This window comes from Thunnus albacares, chromosome 22 (assembly GCF_914725855.1).
Source record: "Thunnus albacares chromosome 22, fThuAlb1.1, whole genome shotgun sequence".
In the NCBI taxonomy this organism is placed as follows: Eukaryota; Metazoa; Chordata; class Actinopteri; order Scombriformes; family Scombridae; genus Thunnus; species Thunnus albacares.
In genome coordinates this window covers 19,890,051-19,917,906 of record NC_058127.1, presented here as the reverse complement: position 1 = coordinate 19,917,906, position 27,856 = coordinate 19,890,051, and the positions used below count along the sequence as shown (strand labels likewise).

At 43.4% G+C, this 27,856-nt stretch overlaps 1 protein-coding gene across 4 annotated transcripts in view; it reads left to right on the top strand.

Moving 5' to 3' along the window:
- kdm6ba (lysine (K)-specific demethylase 6B, a) overlaps positions 1-27,856 on the top strand; it is a 103,278-nt gene that overhangs the window by 38,459 nt on the left and 36,963 nt on the right. For 2 of the 4 annotated variants that reach the window (XM_044340619.1, XM_044340620.1), the window contains exon 4: positions 74-140. The gene's annotated coding sequence lies outside the window, so the exon portion shown is untranslated. Of the gene's footprint in view, positions 1-73; positions 141-11,484; positions 11,673-27,856 lie in introns of those variants that run through there. The other 2 variants (XM_044340624.1, XM_044340622.1) reach the window with 1 other exon arrangement.

Sequence of the window (27,856 nt, the reverse complement as noted above, 5' to 3'; positions counted from 1 at the left end):
CTGCCACTGATATACAGATTGTTGTACGTATGTGTGTATCATTTCTTATATCTGCGGTCTGCTTGCTTTTCAGGTAAAAGCTATATCTGGCCCATCCAGTTACAGTCAGTACACACCCAGAGTGTGCTCAGCAGTGGCAGGTAAGAGGAACAAGCATATCTGTGGGTGTGTGTGTGTGTGTGTGTGTGTGTGTGTGTGTGTGTGTGTGTGTGTGTGTGTGTGTGTGTGTGTGTGTTTCTAGCCTAATAGATTATCGATGCACTGCTGGGTTGGTTGGCTACAGCAGACTGTGGAAATGGGCCTGGACTCCCCTGAGGAAACAAGATATCTCCAACACACACACATACACACATGCAGAGCTAACACACACATACAGTAGCTACAAATACAGGCACAATGTGATGCTGTTAAAAAAAAAAAAAAAAAAGCTGTCATGCGACGGACTTTAAAGCACATTTTGTACACTCGCACACACACTTACATACAATTAGACACACCGCACACCTGCTGGGTCTTTGGAGGAAGCTGAGCTCCGTTCTGGCTGTATCTGAAGATGAAAGGAGGAGAAGAGGAGAGGAGAGACAGGCATGAGGGGAGAGGAGGAGGAGGAGGAGGGATTAGAGAAGAGGAAGAAGAGGAGGCGGAGGAGGAGAGAGAGAGGAGAGACAGGCATGGAGGTAGAGGACAAAGAAAGAGCAGATAAAGAGGAGGAGGAGGAGGAACAGGGATGAAGAGTGATAGCCAACTCTGCACGTCCCCACCTTTCCTCTCCTCTTCTCTCTCACTTCCTTTGTGAACAGATGGGTGGAGGTATTAGATTGTGATGAAAGCCAAAGCAGAAAAAAGGGACATACAGACATGTACCTACATACAGTACATACACACTAGCAGTCACACACGGCTGCACACACACACACTTTCACTCCACCAGACAGATGCAATACTCTGCATCCCTTCTCGCTCTCTAGCTCATCATTCTTCCCTGTTGAGGCTGCTCCTAACATTTCTATTATAAATGACAGTGACAGTCATATTTACAGTATAGAGAACAGAGTATATAGGTTATGGACTAGTCAGGTCAGGCAGGTTTTGCAATCTCATTCTCGCAGTGAAGGCACTATACACGCACACACACGCACACGCACGGTGTAAAAAAAAATCTGAAGTGAGATCGGGCGATGTTGATGTTTTTCCTGGACAGAGAGACGGACACGGAGAGGGAGGGATGAAGGTAGAGGCTCCAGGCAGATAATGAATCAGATGAGCAGAGAGGGAAGAAAGAGATAAGGTGGGATGAAGAAAAAGGGAGGATGAGAGGTAGAGAAAAAAGAAGGCATCAAACTTGTGAGCCCTGTGGGTCTTTGCTCACAGAGAGAGGAGGGCAAATGGAGGCATGCTGGAGAATTCAAATGTCTCGGTGTCAGTGGGTTCACGGGCTGAATCCATCGCAGATCATAACACACACTCCTGCTTGTGCTTGGAACTGATGAAATTTGTGCCATGTGGTGTTACATTTTTAAGCAAGTATAGGGAATTTTCAACACTTGGAACTTAAAATGACACCAGAAAGGTTTCACATTTAGGAGCTAAACTACCTTGACATTTTGGTAGATGGCATCAGTAAACTCTTCACAGTACACTCATTTATACCAAACCAGACAGCCTGTGATTGCGTCATGCCAGCAGATAACAAAGGCATCAAATGGATTGTTGGATAAGAGAAAAATTAGCAAGGAGAGGAAGTGAGGGAGTGGTTTACATATTTTTCATTATTTTCAGTATCAAATCTATTGTTTAGATAAATAAATAATATTATATTGTGCAGTGATTTCCTACCTATGAACCCAAAAATTCTTGTGAGAAAATAAGATGACACTGCAGCTTGGCAATTCAGTTTAGACTGACAGGGCTGTATTTCCGCATAAAAACCTTTCCGGTAGCGCTTGCAACGTGGTATTTTTTTGCCATAAAATGGATTTAGCATTTTGAAGACTGTTGCAGCTTGAGTTGTTTTGTTAAAGTGCTCATTTTCCCCACATTGTAGCAAGGACAAAGATGGGTGGTGAAATGAGTCATGCTGCATTCCAAATCACAAACGTTCTCTTTTTAGTTTTAGTACGTACTGCAGCTGCCCTTACAAAGTACGTACTGTTGCATGTAGTATGTATACAGTTTGGACATACTACTTCGTCATAACATTGCACTTTGAATTTTGATCCTCTTGCTCATACATCACAGTCCATAGCGCAATGCACTGTCATCTATCTGTGCTCTCTTGACGACTCATTCAATGTGATGTAACTTCCATTGCGCAGGGAGTTGTGGGTCATATAGCCAGGAAAGCATGCTGGCTTGCATACTGCAAAATGCGACTAGAAGCAGTAGGACATCCTGGTATTTTTTGGCATACTGCATTTGATATACTGTATGTATTGGGACATACTAAATCGTTTTCTGACATAGTAAATAATATGGTAATATGGATATTGGAACGCACCCCCAGTCCATAGGTTGTAAAAAAAAAAAAGGAGTTAGCCTACGTGACGTCACCCGTTGGTTGAATAGTTAGTTAGTTTGAATCCTCGAATTTGGCATTTTGACCGTCGCCATCTTTTATTTCTTATTTGGATTAGGGTGGAGCTGATCCTAACACTAGCTGTTAGCATGGTGCATTTACAGTCTATGGTTAACTGTGATAATGCTAATGCTAATACTAATTTTCGCTAGCGAAAAACAGGCTTAAAACCATTAAAACAAAATATACTTACTGGAAAAACTGAACAGCTGACTCCTTAGAGGGTCTTTTATCACAACCAAACAATGAACAAGATTTTTTCAGGTGATCGAAATGTTACAATTAACTTTCATGAACTGAAAACACTGTGAAATAGTGACAGCTACACCTATACTCTGTGAATCTTATGCCATGGTTACGTTACCTAACCAATGTTTACAATTTACAAAATGAACATCATGCTGTATTGAAGAAGACTTGAAGCTAGCGAGACCATGAGACCATGAACTCATTAGAAAAGTGTTTACTGAGGTAATAAATCAAATGAGAAGTAGGGTCATTTTCTCATAGACTTCCATACAATCGGACTTCTTTTTGGAGCCGGTGGCGTCGCCCCCTGCTGGCCTTAAGAAAGAATGTAGGTTTAAGTCACTTCCGAATTGGCTTCACTTTCCAGACCCGGAGCTACCCGCTTGCCTCAGTCACAGTCTTACCCACCATGGCTTGCAGGTTTGTGTGTGTGTAGTCTGCTTCTGTGGTCATTGAGTCTATACATTGTCAGCTTTCTGCCAGTCATGGTGGTCAAATGTACTGCCAGCATGGACTCTGTGCTCCCAGTCAAACAAGTTTAGTTTGATTTAAGTTTTTTTCTGGCCAGACCACCCTCTCTCTTAACTTTAGCTGTGTTTACATCCAGCTGTCAAGTGAATTTTATGCAAACTTTGCAAAAAAATTAAATGCAAATTAGGTGTTTTCCATCAGTACGTTTGAAGTGAATAAATAGGCTTCCTGAATGTCAAAACACAACATCCACTAGAAAGCTGGAAAAAGTCTTTTAAGATTTTTTTTCCGACAACATCAACTGATTTTGAACATATTTCTCTTTTTCAATAGAAAAGGCAAACAAAGAAAATCCACTCAACCATATGCTAATACCACAGCTAACTATCATGTAACAATCATGGGTGTATTGTTGGAGAGTGACATTTCTCCATGGCATGGTGGCTCATACCTCATATCTTATATGATGCAAGGGGTTAACGGGAGTCCTGCCGTAGATACCTATGACATTATTTGTAATTCGACACATTTGCATCCAAACTGCTGTTGCCAAACATGAACGGTGATATTGGACGATTCTATGAAACTAAAGATTATGTTCCGTCAAGGTTTTTTAAAACGTGCAATGCCACTGTCGCCCTGCACCTGGCAGCTATGCTATGGTTAAAGATAGAGTCATCAATCAGTCAGTCAAAAAAAAAATCATGATTCATTGAAGGTCTGTAACAGGGCGAAATCTCTTGCTACATAAAGGGTACGATGCATCGCACCGCATTCCTGCATTGGCACTGAACGGCTGGTATCACACGCAAACTGTGAGATGTGAGTCATCCAATATGGATATCCACTCGTCATGCATCCACAAGCACTTGTCGAATAAATTTGTCACTGACCAAAAAAGAGATTTAAAGTAAGCATCAATGTTTTTAGCGATTCAATTGCCACCAGCTCCTTATTTCAGCAGATCAACCTCGCTGGCTCTCTCTTCATCTCCCTTGTAAGACTTGCTTTAGCGAGGACTCAACAGCAGAAGGAGGAGAGGGTATGATATTTGATGGAGGGAGGGGGGTGTCGGGAGAGACGGTTCCTAAACCAGTGTTAATTGAACACAGCTGTACCTCGTTAAACATTAATTGGCAATTAATCAGCTCACATCCCCCTAGTTGAATATATCTTGAATATATCTTTTGAGAGAGAGAGAGAGAGAGAGAGAGAGTGTGTGTGTGTGAGAGAGAGAGGAATAAAGTAAATTATTCACAGTAGCACAAGGAAAGCCTGTTCTAGTTCAGCCTCCATCTCCCTCTACTTTTTCTCTCTTCCATCGCCTCACTCTTTCTCTCCCTCTCCGTGCTCCATTCAGCCCATTAATCTAGTTTTCTGCCTTTATCTTCGCTTCCTTCCCCTCATCTGTCTGTAGTTCATCCAGAGATGGAGAGAGAGAGTGTGAAAGAGAGATGTCACAACAAGGAGGAAGTGCCAGAGGGGAAAGGAGGAATTGAGGAGGAGGAGGAAGGAGAGGCCCTGATGCTCTTGCATGAAGGGAATCATCAGGAATATCTGTGTGTGTGTGTGTGTGTGTGTGTGTGTGTGTGTGTGTGTGTGTGTGTGTGTGTGTGTGTGTGTGTGTGGTCCAGGTATTCCTCATGTTGCAGGGACGTAAATCTGTTTACACAGTCGTGTTGTGGGTAGGCCGTCACAATAATTAAGTTATCGATTTATCATAGGATAACGTAATTATCAACATTAGTGTGTCCATATATTGACTTTCTACAATATACTGTCTACCTGGTTCAGCAGGCTGTTTCCCGAAGGTTTCAGCATTTTGATAAATTTAGTTTAATCTCCTGCTGTTAAAATTACAAAAACGGGAAGGCGGCCCGCTCTTCCTCGGCCTCCACATCACAGGCAGATCTCACACACTGCATATTAGCAGCTAATAGGCTATTCATGTCACATTGGCAAAGTAAGTAGTCCCTGCTGCCGTTCCGCTGTGCATGTCCTGAGCAGGGAATGCGCAAGTGAGCAGCACTGCTCATATGACATTAACCGTTAATAACTCCATCCCAGCCCATGATGGCGGGTTTGCGTTTTTACGGAAGCATAGCGCCCACCCTCAGATTCCCCGACCCATGTCACCCCGGTGAGCAAGCAGTTCAAGAAACTGCTACCCCCTCCCATACCCACTGAAAGCTGCTGCCATAACTGCCCAGTTGTCATGTCAGGGGTGGGAGCCGTGTGCAGGCAATCCCGACTAACCTTGTGACTCAGGGGAAAGATTTCTTTCACATTCCAATTCCAATGTCTGAATATTCTTATGAATTAAAAGTCCATTGCTCTTTGAAAGGGTGTACTTGCATTATTATATTATCATTATATCAGTGGCATAAATGGTCTTAGAATCAAAAAATTATCGTCCAACAAAAACAGTTATTGTGACAGGCCTAGTTGTGGAGACTTGCCTCCCTTATGGGGACAAAAATCAAGTCCCCTTAATGTAAATCACTAATTTTAGGGTGAAAACTTGGTTTAAAGTTAAGGTTAGTTTAAGGTTGTCTTAAGGTTAGGGAAAGGATTAGGGTTAGGCACGTGGTGGTTAGGGTTAAGGTTGGGATAAGTCTCCAGGAGATGAATGTAAGTCAATGTAATGTCCTATGAATATAATATATATAAATATAATCCTCTGAAATGATAAAAACACCCTGAGCGTAATCACACAGACTACATTCACAGTAAGCCAGCTAATTTTGAAAATGTTCCATTTATGTGTGGAAATGACGTGCATCCACACCAGGGGTTTCAGGTCATTTTTGTAAAGATATCTATCCTAAACAAGCTGCTTCAGAAGCATTTTTCAGTTGTCCATCTTGTGCGCATCAAATGTAATAGATCCCCTCTAATTTAATCAATACAGCTATTTACACAGGCACACAGCCAGCCAGCTTACGTGTCACTTGTACTTTCACGCATAGTTTTACATTTCAAGTCATTTTTTTTTTACATGTTTAACTACAGTTATTATGTATTGGCTGCCAAACACTGGGTGACCTTCACAGCAGTACTGAGCATGAACACATCCTGTATAGACATTTATCAAGGACTGAAGTTGCTGCTGTGCCGCTGATATACTACTTTCACAATGCTGGCTACACTGCTACACTGAGCCATCAATCAAGGCAACATTAAGTAAACATAAGTACAGCTTAATGACAATACCTCCATTGCTTGATTGGCTATACTGACATTGAAAATTGGTGATCACAGAGAGAGTTAGTGTAGACAGGAAGTTGTTTTCTTAATTTTACTGCCACATAGCCACTGCTCAGACTTTCTTTGTGTTTTAAAGTTCCGTTCCGATTGTACCATTTTCGCAGTAGACACCAAAACCTGCATACTAACTAAATAACCGCAGCATCCCCCAAGTTCAATTCCAGGGCACCTTTGTTACATGTCATACCTAATTCTCTCTCCCTGCCTTTCCTGTCTTTATCTCTTCTGTCACTATCAAAAATAAAGGCAAAAAAAAAAAAAAAAAACATGCAGCCAGCTTTTCGGAGTCATCCACTCTAGAGACTTGTTCAGAAGCCAAGAGCCAAAATGGAGAGGAAAGAGATGCGTTTTCAAATTTAGCCAGCTAGTGTGTACACTACCTGTCAATGCTGCTGAAGTTTATACGCAGCATACATGGCCACAGGCAGTTTCTGTTCCTACTGTAAGTGTTTGAAGACATACCGTGTGTGCACTGAGTGTGCAGTAAACCCGGTCTGTCCTGCAGATCCACAGTGTCGAGCTGTCTTATATAACAGTACCGATCACAGAAACAAGGATAACCTGCGCTGCCCTCACTGACACACATTCTTTTCTCTCCTGCTTTCCCTCGATCCGTCCCTATCTCTTTAACCCGCTCGTACTCGTTTTTTTTTTTTTTCTCTCTCCCCCAAATCGTGGCTATTTCCATTTCGCTCAATTAAATGTTCTCTTAAACGCTTTGTTTCCCTCTGTCTCTTTTCATTATCGTGTCGTGGCTTCCTCTCTCTCTTCGCTCTTTTTATCTGTGTCAGTTTGGCTGCATCCCAAAATTCCAAGCTCACCCTCTCTCTCTCTCTCTCTCTCTCTGCTTCTACTTCTTTTTCTCTCTTTTTCACTGTCCTCTCTATCAGTCGCCATCTATCCGCCCCTCGCCTCTCTTTCTCTCCATTTCTCTCCGTCTGGGCTCCAGCTCAAATATTACAAATGCTATTGCATACTGGCTAGGGGCCAAATCAGCAAGGCGATAAATCAATACAGTGAGAGAATTATGTAATGTGCCACCATATTGACTGGCCATCTCTCCTCCTCCTCCTCCTCCTCCTCTCTCCCTGGGTGGCTTCCTCCTCCGCTCCTTGCACTCCTTGTCATCCGCTCACCTTGTTTTACTTCTCTCTGTTTGCTTTTTTTGCCCTCATTTAACCAGATAAATTGTCAAAGTCTTATTTATAGCTTAGGCCTCAGGGTCGGTTCTGACAGCATGTTATATTCGCTGACATGTAGGTTCATACAAAGTACAACTACAGTCGAACAATTAGCACTTGTTGGAAGTAATACTGGAATAACTGCCAGATAAAAAGAAAAAAAAAATTTGCTACATTTTTCAGAAACAGCATTGTTTAGCATTAGATAAGAGTCTTGCGGTTTTGCATTTAGTATATTTTTAGGCGCTCTGTGTGTATGCAGGTTCATTTGTTCTTATGTAATGCTTAATTACAGTGGCCCTCGTCTAGCTGCAGAGCGTCAGAGCCCCAGGCGGTACAGTAGAAATAAAACAGAAAAACACATGCTCCACATATCGAGCAATATTTGTTGCTCATGTCTGAATAAATGCGTCCGCACCTGCAAGTCTGTTTTCATGCACCACTGGCGTGCAGATATTCACATAGGTGCCTGTTACGTTTCATGCAGCGCTGATGCGTGCGCTAGAACGCGGTCGAACAAAGCGCAATGTACAGTAAGGAGGAAAGTCACTAGAAATAATATAATAATATCCACTTTTAACAACTATGAAGATTTGCATAGTATTGTAGAGGGTTTAATCTCAGTTTAATGTCTGAATATCTGTTCTAATGCTACTATACTAGAAGCAGATCTGCTTTATTCCTGAGTGTCTTTTACTTTAAAACATTGATTGAACAGTATAAAGAGCGGAAAATGGACAGCAAAGCAATGTGCCTTTATACGGAGAATATGTTTTACCTTTTAGTAGATAACACACCAGATGGAAACTAGAGTCACACAGCGACTCTCACAAAAGATTCAAAATTCATCTCCTATTAATTTGCATTGCTTTAAGGTGTGTTTAGAGATCAAGGATCTTCTGACTCAAATGTGCCAGATAAAACTAATTAGAAGTGCTTATCATCTGCAGTAATGCATCATCATTTTCCGTTGCAGCTCCTACGCATGCATTAACAACATATACGTTGAATGCAACAGTCGTATCTGAGCACAGTGCATTTGTAGCAGTGATGCAGCAGAAGTTGAAATTGAAAGGGCAGTTCAACAGCTGGCACATAGTCAGCTGCTGATCTTATGGAAACTAAAACTATTCTCTGTTACCTGTCCATTCAGCTCATGCAGTCTAGAGCTGTGACTCCTGGTGCCCTGGCTTCTTTATAGAGGGAGAGAGAGGGAGGGAGAGAGAGAGAGAGGGGGGGGGGGGGGGGGGGGGGGCAGTCTATAGGAGTCAGTGAGTGCAGTAATAGTACCTATATTTTCTCCAGCCTATGCCCTGGTCAGAGAGTGCAGCGGCTCCATGCTGTATTTTCCATACTGTCACCCCCCTACCCGCCCTCCCTCTCTCCCTCACTCTCTCTCGCTCTCTCTCTCCCTCTCCCCCGGCTTTCCGACTGTACTTTTTTTTTTTTCTCCACTCTGGAATTCCATCTTTCTGCACGTGGCCGGCACTCAAGAGGGCATGCTGTGTGTGTGCGTGCGTGTATGTGTGTGTGTGTGTGTGTCTGAACGTGAGTTATAGGAAATATCTCCCAGTGAAGAAAAGGAAACATGAAGTGTGCATTTTTGTGTGTGTGTAACATGCCAACAAGTGGGCACTACTTGTTCCACTGTCCCAGCCTGCAGCTCTAATATACCGTAGTCCGTCTGCCCACTGTAAATGCAGTACATTCTGTACCAACACATTGACTAAAGAAAGGATACAGAACTAAAATATACTCAAACAAAAGAGCATTTGTCAGGAAACATTGTATTAGACTTTCTAAATTTGTTCATTTGTCAGTTTCACACTACGGTAAGTGATATTGATCCGGAGAGCTTTTTACACAAATAACTGATTTCATTGAAGAGACAAACACGCTCATAAATCAGCGGAAGAAAGAATTCCATAATGCATTGCAAAAATAACTGACATTCACACAAATCCATGATAATTCCTGGAGCAAGAAACACACGCAGTCAGACGATCATACAAGTTTTTAACAAACTACCAGGTAAACCAAGTAAAAACGGAGGTGAGCTTTAAAATTATTAGCCAAACTGTGTGTTGTAAACATCCATCTCAGGTTTGACCTATACTTTAAAATAGTTTTAGATAGAGAGATAGTTCTCTAGTTGAGTTTTATTTATTTTTTATAAGTTTTTCGGTGCAACAAAAGGTTAGCACTGACCTTTTGGGTGCGCTCACTTTCAGTTTTTCTTCCAAAGCCGAACTGTTGGCTTATTTAAAATCTGTCAGATCATCTGACTGCTTGCGTTTCATGCTCAGTGAAGTTGTCTTCCCATCTCAGCAATTACTCTGCTGAGTACAGTGTAACAATAACCAAACTACAAAAAAAAAAAAAAAAGACCCAAGTGGTAATCAACTGAAATGACCCTATAAGGTTCAAAATTGACACGAAAGTACACAAAAGTGAGTTTACAAGGAGGAAACGGCAGTAAAGCAATTATCTAATCTGATCAAATTGATTTAATTAGACACAGAATTAGATGTAGTGAATCCAATCAAAACGCCAAATGCAGGCTGACAGGAGGCAGTAAATGTAGAAGATTTCCCTACGTCTTCAGATGTTCTGAACGTCATCCTGGAAGCCATTGTTCTCACCTACCCACACGTGAGCCGGGTTTTATGCTAAACCCTCATCGCCGACTTCACACATCTGTTGGTGCAAAGATGTTAGTGTAATAAATTCATATCTGCGCGACAACGCTCGCCACAGGAGTTTTCTAACCCGGATCGAAGGTTATCTGCATCTGTATCGATTTGGTTTTTTTTTGTTTTTTGTAATCATCAGTGTGTGTACTGTAGGTCAAAGCATGTCTCCATCAGGCTTACATCACACTAATGAAGAAGAGAAATCGAGGTAGAGAGTGAACACAGAGGCTCCTTCTGCTCTCCAATCCCATCTGTTTGACACACAGAGGGAGGGAGGGAGGGAGGGAGGGGAAAGATGGAGAGAGGCAGGGAGGAGAGAGGGAGGGGTGGTAGACGAATGAGAACGAGGCCAGATCAGGCTGAGGGAGGGATGGTGGGGGGGGGGGTGGGGGGATGGAGAGGGGGGAGGTGCTGTTTAGAGAAAGGCAGGGAGTGAAAAAAAAAAAAAAAAAAAAAAAAAATCAGAGGGAGGCAGGCTGGGGGGTTGGGCTCCAAGCCTGTGCATGTGTATGTGAGAGAGGGAGAGAGAGAGAGAGAGAGAGAGAAAGCAGCAAGCGAATGTGTGATGTGTATGTCTGTGTGTGTTTGTGCGCGCGTGTGTGTGTGTGTGTGCGCTCGCTCTGTTCCTTTCCTTTCTTTGTTTGACTACTGAGTGGGAAAAAAAAAAAAAAAAAAAAAAAAAGCGAGACAGAATATAGAGAGATAGAAAGAGGGTGAGGAAGAGAAACACAGACAGAAGAGAAGAAGAAGATCTAAAACGAGAGTCACTTATTTTTTTTAGAGAGGGAGAGAAGAAGAGAGACAAAGAGGATTTCTATTTTGGTCTGTTTTTTTTTTCCCTTTCTTTTTTTTTTTCTTGCAGGCTGTAGAATAAGGAAAAAAATATACTAACAACAACAACAACAACGCTGCATGCTTTTGACAACAGTGTCATATTCAAGAGCTGTGTGTGTTTTGTGTGCTGGCTCGGTGTGTGCGCGCGTGTGTGTGTGTGTGTGTGCGCCGAGGAGGTGGGGGGAGGCAGCCTGTGCAATTTAAAGGGAAAATACAAGGCACACACAAAGCTGGGAGCGCAGGCAGGCAGGCAGGCAGGCAGGCAGCAGGAAAGGAAAGGAAAGGAAAGGTGGTGGGAATCTGCTGAGCTGGCTGCCGCTTTAACCAACAACCCCTCTCTGGATTTTACTACACCGAGCCAACCTTGCGTGTCCCTCTGAGCTCAGCCTGAGCCCGGCCACGGTAAGACAAGCCTCCTATCCACAACCTCTCAGCTGTTTCACCGCTACCGCTCTGCAGACAAAAGCAGAGAGAAAGTTGCTCTGTGTGTGTGTGCAGATGGAGAGGAGCTAAGCTAAAGGCTGAAGCTAAGGCTAAAAGGCGTGAGGAATGCAGCACAAAGGGAGCTTGTGTGCTCCAGCTGGGGCTGTGTGTGTGTGTGTGTGTGTATGTGTGTGCGTCTTTGTGGACAGGCTTGAATGTTTATGTCACGGGGCTTCCCAAACTTTTGCATGTGAAGGACACCCCGAAATAGACACGCACCGCAACTCCAGAACACCTTTTTGGTAAAAGATTTGTCTCATCCCGGCTGGTTTTGAAGATGGAGAGAGTGAAAGCTTCATCAGAAATAGTCATTTTATTAGTGACTGCTAGTGCTTAACACGAAAGCAAATATTGTGAATTTAAAGTCATTGTCATTCCGATGGGAAACAAAAGAAAATCCCACCAACAAGAGTCCTGAAGGTCCCATCACATTAGTTTAAAAAGCAGTGGGTCATATCAGACCGGGGCGATTTAAATGCCCCTGATGGCTCGGCAGCCAGCTGGCTCACCGGCACGGAAAACAAAACACAAAAGTAGTTAATTTTTGCTTCTCTATCTCTTTGTCTCCTCTTTTCTTATCCCCCTTTCACTCCACTCCTTCATTCTCTTCTCCGGTGTCTTTTTCCTCTCTCTTTCACCTTCACTCAGCAGCTCCTCGCTGATTTAAATGCCAGTTTGCACAAAAGGTTTCTCTCCTTCTTCCTCCTGCTGCTGCTCTTCTTTCTTTTTTTTTTCTCTCTCTCCTTTTCTTTTTTATCACTCACATCTACTGTCTCTATCTCTCCATCGTGAAATAGACAGGTGACTGCATTGAACATGGGTCTTGTGACTTTGCTGCCTAAGCATTAATCAGTGAATCTCTTCTGCGCACACACACACACACACACACACAATCTGCCGGCTCCCATTAGCTTCTCACACACTGTTTGTATCACTTAATCACACACACACATAAACACGCAGGGCTCAGTGGTACAAAGTGTGTGTTGTGTCCCGTCCAGTGTGTTGTGGTCTGGGGGCTTTCAGCTTGTTCTTGTCAGTAGTCTAGTCTGCGGTCAGCACCCGTTTTGTATTTGTGTGTGTGTGTGTGTGTGTGTGTGTGTGTGTTACTGATGTGTAGAGAGCTAATAGGAGCCGGCGTTCTGTGTGTATGCGTGCATGTGCGTGCATGCTCCTCCCTGCGTGAGTGTGTGAGAAACACAACACTTGTGCCGGTGTCTGCCTGGAGCTAATATTGGTGTCAGTATGTGATTGTGTGTGTGTGTGTGTGTGTGTGTGTTGGTCCTTGTCCCAGTGAGATCCTTTGCCCCATGTTTAAACTGATAGAAACATTCCTAGAATAAAAGCCTCACTAGAAAGACGACTCACGCGTACTACTGTAAACCGATCCCTACAGTACTCCTCCACACACACGTGAGCGCCCGGCCCGCACATGCGCACACACACACTTCCACACACAAGACAAAATCACTGTTACTATTCCATTTGCCGCCCCCACCCTTCCTGTTCCCCTCGGGGAATTTCCTCCTTTCTCTCTTTTCATTAGTTCATTACCAGCGGAAGTAGAGCATCTTCCACCCTCTGACATTTCTCTCCCCTTTATTCTTTTTTTTTTTTTTTTTTTTTTTTAATAAATTCCTCCACCACTTCCTGTCCAGCTGCAATTATCCAATAGTGGTGTGCCAGGCGCGGTTCAGCCAGGGTCGCCTGCTGTGGGCTGGAATACATCATAGCTGTGCGCTTGCTATCTGACATAGCCTTGCCCGATTAGGAAATACTGTATACAGGACACAGCCAGCGCTAATGCTGCGCTAATCTGTTTATACTGTGCTGCTGGTTCCCATACAGAATACAGAGCATGGTGTATTACAGGAGAATATGATATGACATGATACGTACAGTAAATTACATTATGGTATGGCAGAATTGATTATGCAAGGATGGAGTACAGTTTGATAGAGTTCTGTATGTTTGATCAAATGGAGTGTGTTGTATAAATAGAATAAAATGTATTGTACAGGTTTAGAATATGGTATAACAGATGAAGATGGTTAATACTAGATTATAACTGGTTAGGATAGAATTGAATATGATTAATTTTTATTATATTATAGAAGAAAGGTAGGTTAAACAGCATATGCCACACTAGAGAACATTATGCATTACAGTAGAATAAAACTGATGGTGCAAGTATGGTAGAGAACACTATTAGAATGGGCTTGTTTACTTGCAATTTTTTAATAAACTGTGCACCAAATAGCAGGAAAGGAAAATAAATGCTTTCCTAATAAAAGTTTGCTTCTCATCTTTGAGAACTGGCTACTTAAAATGTTTCAAATGTGAATAGCCAAGTCAGATCATCCATGTTTAAAAAGATCTGTTTTCACCTCACTAAACAAAATATTCCACGCTTCCCCAAAAAAAAAAAGGACAATAGAAAACAAAATGTAGCACAGAAAGCAGAAAAACACACAATAGAATGTAGAATAAAACAAAAGAGAGTCATGTTTTTAGTTGGATACAAATTGTTTTAGTATGTTAGCAACTATAACGTGGCAAGACCACTTCTATTATTTTCCACTTTAGCTATTGTTTCCTCTCTTTAGTCTACAGTTTTGCATAGTCATTAGTCAGGGGAGGGGATGACCCGACCCAGCTGTGAGCGAACATGTGTTGAGCTGATGCAGATAAAATATGGGTATGTAGCCCGTGATGACAGTTGATTCTGGAGCTGTCTGTGTAGCAACAAGCCATTTCCTGCACTGAGAGCCATTAGGACGCCACCCAAACCTCCCACCCCTGTCTGTCACTCTCTCCATGCTCCTGTGCTCCTCTGCAGATGTGCATATACACACAAACACACATTGAGAGGTGGTGGGTGGGTGGTTGGGTGGGTGGAGGGGGGGGAGACGTTTTTTTGTGATTGAATTTGCGTGTGCTCTCCTCTTTACCCCTCCTCAGCCCCGGGGCAGTCCCCTCACGGCTGAAGGGGGGAGATTGTGCATTCATTGGAATGGAGGCTGAGATGGCAGGGGGGGAAGAGGAGGAGGAGGAGGAGGAGGAGGGGGAGGAGGAGAAGGGTGAGGGTGATTGAGTGTGCTGCCTGGAGAAGAAAAAGGGAGACAGAAAGAAGAGAGAGAGAGAGAGAGAGAAGAGGAGAGGGGGAGGGGTGCCTTGTGTTTTAAAAACAGGGGGAACTGGGGGAAGAGAAGGAGAGGAGCAGACAAGCAGGAGAGGAGGTGAGGGGGTGGAGGTGAGGGGAGGCTGGCTGGCTGGCTGGCTGGCGCCGTGGCTGGGTTGTGTCTGGAGAGAGGGGCTGGAACTGGGCTAATAACAGCTCATGTGAAAGTAAAAAATCGAGACACTTTGATGTAAATAAATGTCTGTTTGTATCTCTCTATCTCCAATTGATATGTCACATTAATTCAAACATTCACATCTGCAGTTATAAACTTTCTGATGTGCGATAGATGTTTCCTGGGAAAAGTCCTCCGCTGCACAGGAAGTTACATTTCTGTTAAAAAGCTTTGTAGAGAGAATGGGTGTTTTATTCAGTGAATAATGTTCAGTTTTGTCTAAACTAGAGAAACCTCAGGGATGCTTTTTAATTTTGGCAACAACATCGTTGGTCATTGCTTTTATATTCCCTAATGTTTTGTTTTTTTTTTTCTTTTTTGGAAGATAAAACTAATGATGAGTTGGAGCTTTTCTTCCTCCTATCACATCAGAGTGTCTAAAAGCACACCACACTCTTCTTCTTCAGTTTATCACAACACATCATCCTTCCGCAGCAGAGGGATAAAGCTCCATGCAAATATGTGTTCAGAAACGGAGTGTGTTAAAGCAAATATTGGGTATAGCGTACCGAAGAGAGCAGAGCGATGCAGTTTGGGTACGTGTTGGACAGTGATGGTGATTTGTGTAAATTTGGAACATTTGTATGTCTTGTATTTAGTTTGGCAGGATACAAGCTTTAGTGTACTTGTAGTGGGTGGTAGCAACTGGCTTTGCATTGTTTCCAAAGCATTTCCAACGTGCAATGTGGTGTATAAAATATTATAGGCACATAAATGAAATAGCGTTGCACCGCAGTCAGCTCTTTAGAGAGCAGATTTTGGCGTGTATCAGCGGTACATATATACAGACTATATAGTATAGTCATTGCCTTTTTATTTTGTGGCTAAATGGTCTGGTCTGAGGATTTATCTGCTGTATGACTACGCTAGTTATATGTAAAAGCAGCGTTTCTTAAGGCACAGAGGGATAAGGCTTAGGTGGTTAATTCTATTACGCGGGGGTCAAAGGGCTCAGGCAGATTAGCTTCAGCCTTGAAGCTAATATCTACCATAAAAACAAGTGATAGCTGTATATGATTATCAGAGAGACAGAGGCATGATGAAAGACAGAGACAGAAACGATAGGCAGCCCGGCGGAAGGTCAGATTCACGCGCCGCAGCCCGACTTCCTTATTTATTCAGGTTGGTCTTGATCTGGGCTCCAGTCAGAGAGACGCGCGAGAGAAAGACGAAACAGAAAGAGCGCTGGAGATGAAGAGATGTCTGGTGAGGGCGAAAGAAAAAGAAAAAAAAAAAAAAATAGCCACGCAGAGACGTTTTGAACGCACACACACACACACACACACAGGGTCATTGGCAGAGATAGTATGCTGAGTGTGCACATGGCTTCTTTGTGCGATGGTAGAAGGGCTGGGGTTTGTTGATTTAAGGTAATGGCTTCCAGTTGTCTCAGTCAGGAGAGCGCCGTGTCACTACTACTGGAGATAGACAGGAGATTGGCAGGCTGAGTGAAGACAAAATCCATACAACCTCCCAATCCCCCCCCCCCCCTTCCTCAACACACACACACACAAACACACACTGACACACCACCAACAAACGTGCACTCAGACGCACCTAAACACACAGAGACTGTGTGACTGCTATATGGGCCTCTTGTTGGCCTCTGTGTCACAGAGCTTGTGACTGACTTGTGATTTTATCACTGCTCGACAAAGGTCAACAGTACAACTGTGTGTATGTTTATAGCGTCTCTTGCATAATGTGTGTGAAGGGTTGTGGGTTGTTAAAGAGTGCTAGCTCTGTAATGAAGGACACAGAGTTCTTTATAGTTCATGATGAAAGGGGAGGCAATGAGGAAGAGAAGAAAGAGAATGTTAAAGGGGGGGGGGTTTAACACTAGAAAGACAAACCTGCTACCCACTGCTTTGTGTTTTAGAAGTGAAACAAGTCAGGTGTTTGATTCTGCATGACTTGCACTACACACTCTGTCTTTGCTTCTATTGCTGCACCTATCACATCACACATTGTGTTAGTATTAATAAGCGGCTGCTTGTAATTTAAGTGATATCTGCGTCGAAGCTTATCTTAATGTTACTGTTAAATTGCCAGTTTACTCTTGGTTGGAGCAACTGCTAAATGCCTGAGATGTAAACTTCAAAAAAAAAAAAAAAAAAAGCAGAATGTAAAATATATGGCCCCGACACACACGCTCGCATAAACACACACAAACACATGACAATCGCTCCATGCCCTGTGTTTTTACTGCACTCTGTAATTCCGCGCGACAAATGTGCAGCCGCTTTTGAAGGTTTCTGCTCTTCTGCTGTCCTCCCTTTCGTTTTCTCCGTATTTGTTTATTTGTGGTGTTTCTCATCAAGAAAACGCGGCCCTACCCAGCATTTCATTGTGCGTGCAAGCGAGCCCGTCTCTCTATACTCGTCTGTCTGCTTCAGAGTTTAGGGGTTGCACTTGGAGTACGACTCTCAAATTATACACAGGTTAGTTTCAGGCTCTCTCTAGCGCGTGTGTGTGTGTGTGTGTGTGTGTGTGCCTGGGAATGGTTGTGAATGAATGACAAGGTGAGTGTCTTTCAGCAGCTCTGTCAGGAAGCTCCGGTTTACTTGCAGGTATGTGTTTGGCTTCTGCTGTTAATGATGCAAGACTGAAACAAAATGTTCCATCCTGCCTCGCCTTGCTGGTCTCACTGGTTTCACCGGCCTAATGGTAGTCTCTCTCACGGCTGCACATGTAAGGTCATGTAATCGTGTACGTAAACTGTTATTTTGTGATAATATTCAGACGATAAAAGTAAAGAAAGTAGGATCTTTTCCAATGAAAGAAACTTTCTTTGTCGTTCCGTTGATCCATCGAGTCTCGACTGTCTCAACTTGCTGTATCAAGTTTTTAAGGACAACACGCTAACCAAATGCTTGCTTAACAATAGCCTACTTGCACATTCAGCAGAAACCTTGCAACACATGCGTCCCATTGGACTCATTTATCTTTGGTTTGGAGAAGAATATCTCTTTGGCTTGCAAGATGTTTGACTTTACTCGCCAACCACTCATTTTCTCCGCTTTTTTTGCCATTACCTGCTCCAGCGTACACTCACTGAGACACAGGCAGAGCGAGTAACGCTTTCACATTACAGGGAATTTATTCATCAGATTCAATGTTGGAATTAAAAAAAATGGCTTAATGGTTAATTTCTTTCAATTTTCATCTGATCATTGAGACTAAATACTGCTACAGTGAACAGCTGATGAATTAGGTGTGTGTGATAAAACAGCGACACACTCTCTACATCTGACTGCACTAATCAGTTTATGAAACGTCCCACGGATGTTCACTAATGACACATGCAAAACACACACACACACAAAACCAGCCATGACATGTGAGTGACCCCACGGTGACTTCAATCGATCCAGCCGATTGGCTAACAGTAATGCATTAACCTGATTTATGTTTCTGAGGAAGATGGAGGGTAAAGGGTTAAAACGAGGAGAAAGATGAAGGTTTGTGTGTGAGTGTGTATCACAGCTGTAATCAATTGATCAGCGAGGAGGTAGAAGTTATGCTTTTTAGATGATTTGGTAAGAGGTCTCTTTTCCTTCTTACTTCCAATCTTTTCTCTCTTCCTCTTCCTCTCTGTCTTAACTCTATCCTCTCCTCTTTTCTCCTTACTGCTCCCTCCTTTCTTTCCTCCCCCCCCCCCCCCCCCCCACCCCTCTAGTTCCTCCTCTCCTCTTTTCTTTTTACAGTCTTCCTCCGCCCAGCCTGGCACTTCCATCTTCCCCCTTCTCTTCTACATTTCCTGTTCTTCTTTTCTCTCCTCAGCGTTACATCAACTCTCTTTAACCCAGTTCCACACTGAACCCTGACCCCTCTCACTTGTGTAACTTCTATGATAACTGTGCTTTTATGTGTGCGCATGTGTGTCCCACCAATGTCTCTCGCTCCACTTCTTCTCGGTACGTGACTCACAGCTGATCTGCAGAGGAGTCGTCTTTTTTTTTTTTTTTTTTTTTTTTTTTATATCTCGGTAAGATCCAGCTGAAGCTTTCAAATTTGCAACTTTATTACCAGCCTTGATTTTTCTGTCTAATGTAATTTACCTGCTGCTTTATGATGGAGTTTTAGCTGATTTATGTGTGTGTGGACATTGTTTCATAACTGCAGTTGGCAGGTGTGTGTGTGTGTGTTCAGTGTGTGTTTATAGGACAGAGTGTGAGAAATCAAAGTGGTGTCTTTCTTGGAGTGTTTACGAGGATATCTGTGACTCTGCATGACTGTGTCTGGAGGGCGGCGGGTGCACTGTGACCTTTATATGTGTGTGTGTGTGTGTGTGTGTGTGTGTGTGTGTGTGTGTGTGTGTGTGTGTGTGTGTGCCCCCAGACTGGTAACATGATCTGTCTCAAGGAGTCGAGCCCTCCATTCCTCCTCCGTCTGTCTGCACCCTCCCTCCCCCCCTCCTATATCTTCCCCTACAGTATCTGTTCACAGCCTTCTCTCATTTCTGTCTCCCCCCTTTCCGCTCTTTCATCCCTCTTTCCCTCGTCCTGTTCCATTTTTTTCCCCCCCTCTCTCCTAACCTTAAACTTGTAAATTTGTGTCAATCAAAACCCTGAAATGCATCTGACCAAACCCTCAACCCTGAGGTCCAATTGGCTTTGGGCTTCTCTCTCACACACACACTGTGATCAGATGGCTTTGATTGCAGAGATCAGAGGAGAGAGAAGTAGATGTGTGTGTGTGTGTGTGTGTGTGTGTGTGTGTGTGTGTGTGTGTACACGTACACATGTGTGGGGGTGGTGGGGTTGGGGGGAGGTTGTTGTAATTGATTTTCTCTGTTTCCTTTGTTTGACTAGATGTCTGGAAGCTGCCTATACTGTACTGCACTGATATGATATACGATATCATATCAGTGCAGTACGTGTGTGTGTGTGAGTGTGTGTGTGTGCGCGCGCAGGATTTCTATGACCGATGTATAGAAAACAAGCATCAGTGTGTGTCTACTCGATCGCCTCTGTCAGATAGTCAACACTGCATATTTCTTCTTCTTCTTCTCTCCGTATTCATTCAGCAGCAACATAGAATATCTGCAAAAAGGAAAAGCAGTGACCTTAAAGATATTTTTCTTCCAGTCCATGTGTTCACGCGCTTTGGGAGTTGAGAAACCTTTAATAAGAGACGCCTAAGACATTTAAAACTCCTACACCCATCAGCCGATGGCCACTGGCCGACACGTGTAGGCGGCTTTAATATATCGTAGCATTGTTGTGCTTCTAAGTGTGAGTGTTATTACCCAAACTGAAGTCCTCCACCCTCCCACCGCCCACCGCTACAAAATATTCTCTCCGAAATCCTCCTATTCATCCTCTCTCTCTCTCTCTCTCATAGGTTTTAGGCTTAAAACCGACTCCTCTGAGCCTTTTATTCAAAGTTTCCAATCAAACTGGAGCTTTCAACACGGGGCCGTGCATGCACCGAGTGGTGTTTGGGCAGTGTGTTTGCAGTTTCCAGGAGCTGTGTGTGTCCTGTACTCTGTTGCCATATGGCGGCTGTATCAGCCCACAGTGTAAACACAGCTGGCTGCCTCCCGTGGCTGCATGGGTGAACAGCAGTCTGCCTGCAGATACAAAAACCCTAATAGGAGGATCACGTTCACTGCTTGTACATTAATATGGCTATTAGGCACATTGGGATTCATGGTGTGTTATTTTGTAAGACACATTAGTGTCGATGTTACAGCCTGATATTCAGACTATTCGTGTTAAGCTGGTGATTATTAAGTCTCTAAGTGGCAGCTCTTGTTACATCGCTGGGGGCAATTTTTGCTCGTATAAATTGCGATGTTGAATATTGCAACTGTAACTGAAAATGTGCAACATCAGAAAATGACACTTGTTTTCCCTCTGATGAAACATCTCATTTGCATCTTTTGAAATAGTAAGTCATCACATTTTTTAAACACGCTATTGTACAAATGCTGATAAAACCTACATTCCTGTGTGTGCTTGTTCTTTTTACACAGAATTTATGCCGATGCCATAATTGGTTACTATTCATATGGCTGTCTGATAAAGGTATTTACCCAAGAGTAATGCTCATGATCGCCTGAACTAGAGACACAAAGAGGGAGATAAAGAAAAGAGGAGAGGGCAGGTACCGAACATTGCACATCATAAATAAAATGTCAGAAACACTGGTGCATGCTAGCCAGTGCTCAGGGTAGCGTGAAATCTGCTCTCGCCCCCTCCTTTCTTATCTTCCCTCCCTATCACACTCCCTCTCCCGCTCTTTGTGTGTGCATGCGTGCGTGTGTGTGTGTGTGTGTGCACAGGGTAATTGAGGTGTGTGACCTTGCTGTAGGCCTGGCAGGTGTGAAGGGAGGGACGGAGGGAGACTGGAGATGAAATAAAGGGGGGGGGGGGGGGGGGGAGAAGATGGATGGATGGATGGATGGAGGGCTCTGCTGTTATATGTCGGCAGACTGATAGCCTGCCTACGTGCATATATGTATGATAATGTTTGGCGTACTGTATTGAGAAGAAAAATACAAGTGATTGTATGTGTGGGTGGAAGTACATTCTTCTGATGTAATATCTGCGTGAAACTTGGAAATGAAATCATGTGCATGTGTGTGTGTGGGTGAGTGTGTTATCAAGCAGAAGTGACAGCAATATATCATGTGTGCAGCTGAATATGTGTTAAAACGAGTGCATATAGCATTTTCCAACACCTTTTGTCAAACTGTGATATCCAGCATAGTAACCATAAACCAATGAAACTAATGGTTGAGATGATTGGCATCTCACACTATTTCTATTACTGTCATTACACCCCGTCGCTTCCTGCCACAACCATGTTAGTGGTCGTTTCTTCTGCCACCCTGTCCCTCTCGGGTGTTTTACTGTTTACTGAAGCTTTACTGAAGATGATAAATATGTCGGAGATCGTTTTTCCGCTGGCGCCTTCCCCCCGTCTGCTGTTACAAGATAAAGCCCGTGTAGCGCCCTCTTCCTGTTTCGCGCTGTAAAGCGATCCTTCTAATTTTAAGCAAACTGACCCAGTGACGAAGTGTAGAGACTGTCAGACAGTACAATATGAATAATGCCACGTAATGCACCTTTTCTGAAGTAAATTACAATGTGCTTTACATGAACAAATACAATTTAAACACTCATCAGACTTTTAAAAACAAAGAAAAGAAATTAAAATTAGTAACAATAAAAAAAAAAAGAGATGAAGGTAGGTTAAAATCTCTTAAAAGATGTTACTCATACTCTGAAATGTGCACAGTGGGTGGTTCCGTACATAATATGCCGGGTATATGAATATGCAGATGTGTTCCACCCACATCTGCAGTTGATGTGTTTATAGACACGTACAGTCCATAGACATGAGCAGACGACAAAATTTATGTCAGGCAGACCCTTGAGAACATTTGTGGCTGTACAGATGCTGAAAGTATAATTTGGGCGTCAGTCTTAAACCAGGGTTAAGCAACAGTCAGACAAACCCCGCCTGAGGATCTGGGTCATAGAGGACTAGCAATTCAGCAGTTTAGTCCCAAAGTCACCTCTAAAACTGACCGGTAACCAGAGCAGAGAGGTAAGAACAGGGTTGAAATGATCTCTTTGAATTCTCTTAGCATTTGTTAAAACCCCAGCAGGCTCATTATAATCACTGCACCAGCTGTACAGTGATTATATTAATGTTCCATAATGATTCATTGATGTTAAGATGCTATATGTAGCTACTTTAACATGAGGAGGCGCGTTTCCATCTCCACAATGTAGCTATCATCATCTTCTCCACAGAATAAATGTGGAAACAGAGCAGAGAGGCAATATGCTCTCACACACCCATCCCCCCCCTCTTCCTCCTCCTCTTCTCTGTCGCTCTGTACCCTCCTCCTCTACCCCTCTGCTCTCTGCATAGTAGCACAGTGCATCTGTGTCATGTCACTGGGTTCTGGCGTCCTGGAGTAACCCCCCACCCCCACCCTCCCTTACCGGTGCAATCTCTCTCTCTCTCTCTCTTTCTCCCTCTCCCTCTTTTTCTCTCTGTCCTTGTGTGGCTCAGACTGTCATCCCCGATCACTTCATCTCCTCTCCCTCCACCTCATCCCTCGCTCCTGTCTGCTTTCTCCAAAAGAAGTCTCCCCCTCTTGTCTTCCCCTATCATTCTCTCTTTCTGTATACTTAATGTGTGTCAATATCTCCTCTTTCTCTCTCACCCCCATCATGCAGCACAAACACTCACACATATCATTGCTCTCTCTCTCTCTCTCTCTCTCGCACGCGCTCTCTTTCTCTCTCTCTCTCTCTCTCTCTCATGAAGCATACACAAACATAAAACTGTCTCGGTGCATACATTAATAGATCCAAGCTCCTTAGCTGGCTGCTGCATGCATAATCTATCTGCTCATACAGAATGTGAACAGCGCACTTATGAAGCTGTGTGTGTGTACGTGTGTGTGTGTGTGTGTGTGTGTGTGTGTGTGTGTGTGTGTATGTGTGTGTGTGAGGCCCTATGCTCCTCCCTCTAGAGAGAGAGACAGACAGGTGTGGACCAGATTGGGTTCTGCCTCATTTCCTCTGCCCTGTGCAGCTGGTCAAGGACACACATTTACACACACACACACACACAAACACACAAAGGCATGTCTTCGACACATGGTTATGCACACACGCACACACACACACACACACTCTTCAAATGCACGGACAGAGACATGCATACGCACACCTCAAATAAAGACACAGTATGAGATGTAGAAGGATCAAATGCAGCATTAGCATAAACCGTGTGTGTTCATAAGGCTGCCTGCACTCGAATTCCTATGGAAGAGGATTACAGCAATGATTACAACACGATTGGCAGAGTATTTCCATGGCGACGCTGACAGATTTGCCAATAGTGGAAATCCAGTCCCAGTATAAAGTCTCTCAAGAGCCACTGCAGGTTGTATTCATGCAGTATCTAACACACAAACATAAAAGACACACACACAGAACTACACTCACCATTACAATATTTACAGCTGTTTTTGATTATTTATCTTTGACATGACAGCGCTCATATCGGCCGTGCATTTTTCATGCTGGTATCAGATGTATCAACACTGGAGGAACATTATAATCATGGCACACACACATATTACACACACACACACACACACACACACACACACATACACAACACTCCGCTGACTTCAGCAGCTCTGCTGTTGATGTCAAGCTCAGTTTTTATAAGACTCAGGAGAGAAATCTACCACTTAAAGCATTTTCCCCACTTAATTTTTTTTTCCAGCCATTTAGCTGATTTATTTAAAGTGCAACAGTAGAGATTCAAATCTTAGATCACCAAAATTACAATCAGCCAACAGCAAGGAGAGCAAAGTGTATTAAAATGATTTGATGGCATTGCTTTGTTTCCACTGAGGTGCCAGGAAAGAAATATTGCTAAAAGGTTGCATTATAAGGTGACTTTTCCTGCCAAGTAGAATGAACCACTAGATTATCTTCACCATCCTCAGGTTATGTAGCGTGCGATAGAAGATGTGAAATGTTTCTCATCCGCACCATGAAATAGATTTCTGCAGAGCTTCTTTCTGTTTTATTCTGTTCTGCTTTCTGTCTCCCCGCTCGACTTAGTTTCTTTGTTATGGCATTTCTACCATGATAGATATTACACAGTGAAGTGTGACTTGTAAGATCGGGAGGAGCTCAACACCACCACCACCACCACCACCACCCACACATACACACCATCATCAGCTATTGTCTGTGGTATCTATGTATTCTGTACTTTATCACATGACATTAGAGTCTGGTGTGTGATATAGATGGATCTGTGTGTTTGTGTGCCCGTCTGCTGTGGCGCCTACCCAGTGCAGGAAGTGTGGGGTCATAGTGTCTGGAGGGCAGCCAGGCAGCCTCCCTCCCCTTTAAATACCCAGACACTGATACCTCCCTTTAAGCACTGTGCCTATGGGAAGAGACTTACCATACAGACACAGAGGAGGGGGAGGTATGTATACATTATGGGGTTGTATGCTTACTTGCTGGTGAAAGTGATTGAGTGCTTGTCATATTTTGTGACTACATATGTGAGTGTGTGAGTCTTTGTGTGTGTGTGTGTGTGTGTGTGTGTGTGTGTGTGTGGTCCTGTGAAGACGGTATGAGCCACCATGTGGGGATCACGTGTGCCACAGCCAGATAAAGAAGTCTTTGTGAGCAGATGCAGAAGATGCAGCTCAAGTCACACACATCCATTTGCACGCACTATAAAAATACACACACAGCAACCTTTACAAACACACTCTTTTTCTCCTTCATATGCTGTACCTCAGCTCGCTTTCAAACACACCCTCATTGTTACACTCACTGAGTGTGGCTGGTTGCAAATTAGAAATTTCCATTTTCAGCCTTTTATTTTTAATAGGTATGAAATCATTGTGGTTTGGAGTGAACACACACACAGCAGTGTGCGTAAGTCTTCTTGGTATGTGACAGTTAACTTAAATGGCATTGTGCAACTGGATAGTACAGTTTAGCACCTTTGTGCAGGTATGTGAGTTTGGGCTTGGCAGGACTTGTAACTCAGGCCCACAATCACACACACAAACACACACACTCAACCCCAGAGTCAGTAAAAGTGGCTCCCTGGGCTAATGCCTCCACTAGCCTCCAGGCTTTAACACACCTTCCACATAAACGCCTCCCATTCCCACTTCTTATCGCCCACTCACACGCACACGAAACGATACACACACACACACACACACACACACAGGATCTCTAACGAGGTGAGGAAAGTGTTGTTGTTATGACTCATTATCAGAGTCCCATCACTTATCACTTTCAGGAAAAATATTTTTTTTCTCATTTCTCAGGCTTCCGTGCTTGTGTTTTGTGTGTGTGTGTGTGTGTGTGTGTGTGTGTGTGTGTGTGTGTGTGTGTGTGTGTGTGTAGCGAGTTTAGGCATGCTAGCAGCCTGCTCCTCTTCATTCTAATGTTGTTGTTTTTGAGCTTCCAGGAGTGTGTCAAGATACACTGTGTTTAAGGACCTGAGTTGTGTTGCTGACAATAGTGTTACTAGTTTGATTTTAACAGACCAGTTCTCACTATTACAATGCGGTTATGTATTGCAGTGTTGTTCATGTGGAGACATACTATAATCCTTATAGCCATACATATATTTTTAGATTTTCTTTACTGGCAGTCTAATAAAGCACAGTTTTTATAGAGACAGCAATGTGATGATGAATGAAAAAATGGATGGTAGCATCCATAAAGTAAAGTTATCTTGAAAGTTTCAACCCCTTTGAAGCATAAAGTCCACTGTAGCGATATATTCTTTATAAACTCCTCTTGAAATTTTGATAATTTCTCTGTACAAACAGAAACTTTAGACTGGTGGCACTAAAGGAAAAAGTCTTTATGCAAGTCGTGTGTGTAGCCATAAACATCTTTTAATACTTGTGTGTCTGTGCTCTGCTCAGTCTTACAGGTATGTTAGATGTTGTTTGCAGGGATGCTGTTGACAAGTCAGAGTTTGATGACAAAGCCATGTTTAATTTTGGAGTGATTGACGTCACAATACTGTGCCGCCACCGACTGCTGCGGCTCCGAATGCTTTCTACAGCTGTGAGGAACGCACTCTGCTCGGCTGCTGTGGTGTGGTTTGTGTGTGTGTGTGTGTGTGTGTGTGTGTGTGTGTGTATGTGTGTGTGAGTGTGTGTATGAGAGAGAGAGAAGAAGAGAAAAAGAGAAAGGACAGTGAGGGTAAAAACAGCACATGACAAGTGTTAAAGGGTTTTAGTCATCAAATACTCATTTACACATGCTCGCACAAACATCTCACACACACACACACATAATGATACTGCTCGTAGGTCTTGATTTTGGCAGCCTGCACTACCGGGCTGCTTTCATTAGCGTCTGTCTAGACACGATTTATTACCAACTGTTCGCTCTCGTCTTCTCTCCTTCTCTCTGTCTGTCTCTCTGTCTTCCTATTTGTCTGGTTGCGGGCTCACGACTGCTGGATTTTCAGACAGTCTGCATGTGTGTGTGTGTGTGCGTGTGCGGCACTAGTTGGTAAGTCTTGTCTGTCACCCTCCTCCTCTTTATGTGGGTGTCATTTCCCTGCTTGTCCCCAAGAGGAAGTCAGTCTGTCTTTGTGTCTTGTCTGACACTTCATCTCTCCATCCGCTCCTGCATGTGTGTCTGAGTGTGGGAGTCAGAGTGGGTGTGATGGTTTGTGTGAGCCAGGCTTGGTTTTGACCATGACCTTTTACTGAAGCCATGTGGCAGAAGTTCACCAAGCCAAACAGCCCCGACCACAGTCAACCTGACACTCCTCCTCACTGTGTGTAGCTCTGCCAGCTCTGGCCTCACAAGCACATGCATGTTTACAGGCAAATGAGACTGAAAACAGACTCGCTGCCTCTCTCATGCATGCACACAAAAATAAAACATCCTCCACCCACAGTTTAAATCCAGTTTATTGGGCTTGAGTAACGTGACATTGGGCATATTAGCTCCACGGCTTTTTAAATAGCAACAGATCTGACAGAAAATGCAAAAACAGATCAATGTTAAGTTAGTTATTTAACTAGTTTTGGATGAGATATGTAGGGTGCCCAAAAGCATGAAAACACACACAGCTAGAAGAACACTCTGCTTACTATCCATGTGACTGAAAAGTGTCAACCAACTGAATGTGAAAACCCACAATTCCTGGAGTCTATAAACCAGCTACATTGAACTCATAAGTAGTGGTCGACTG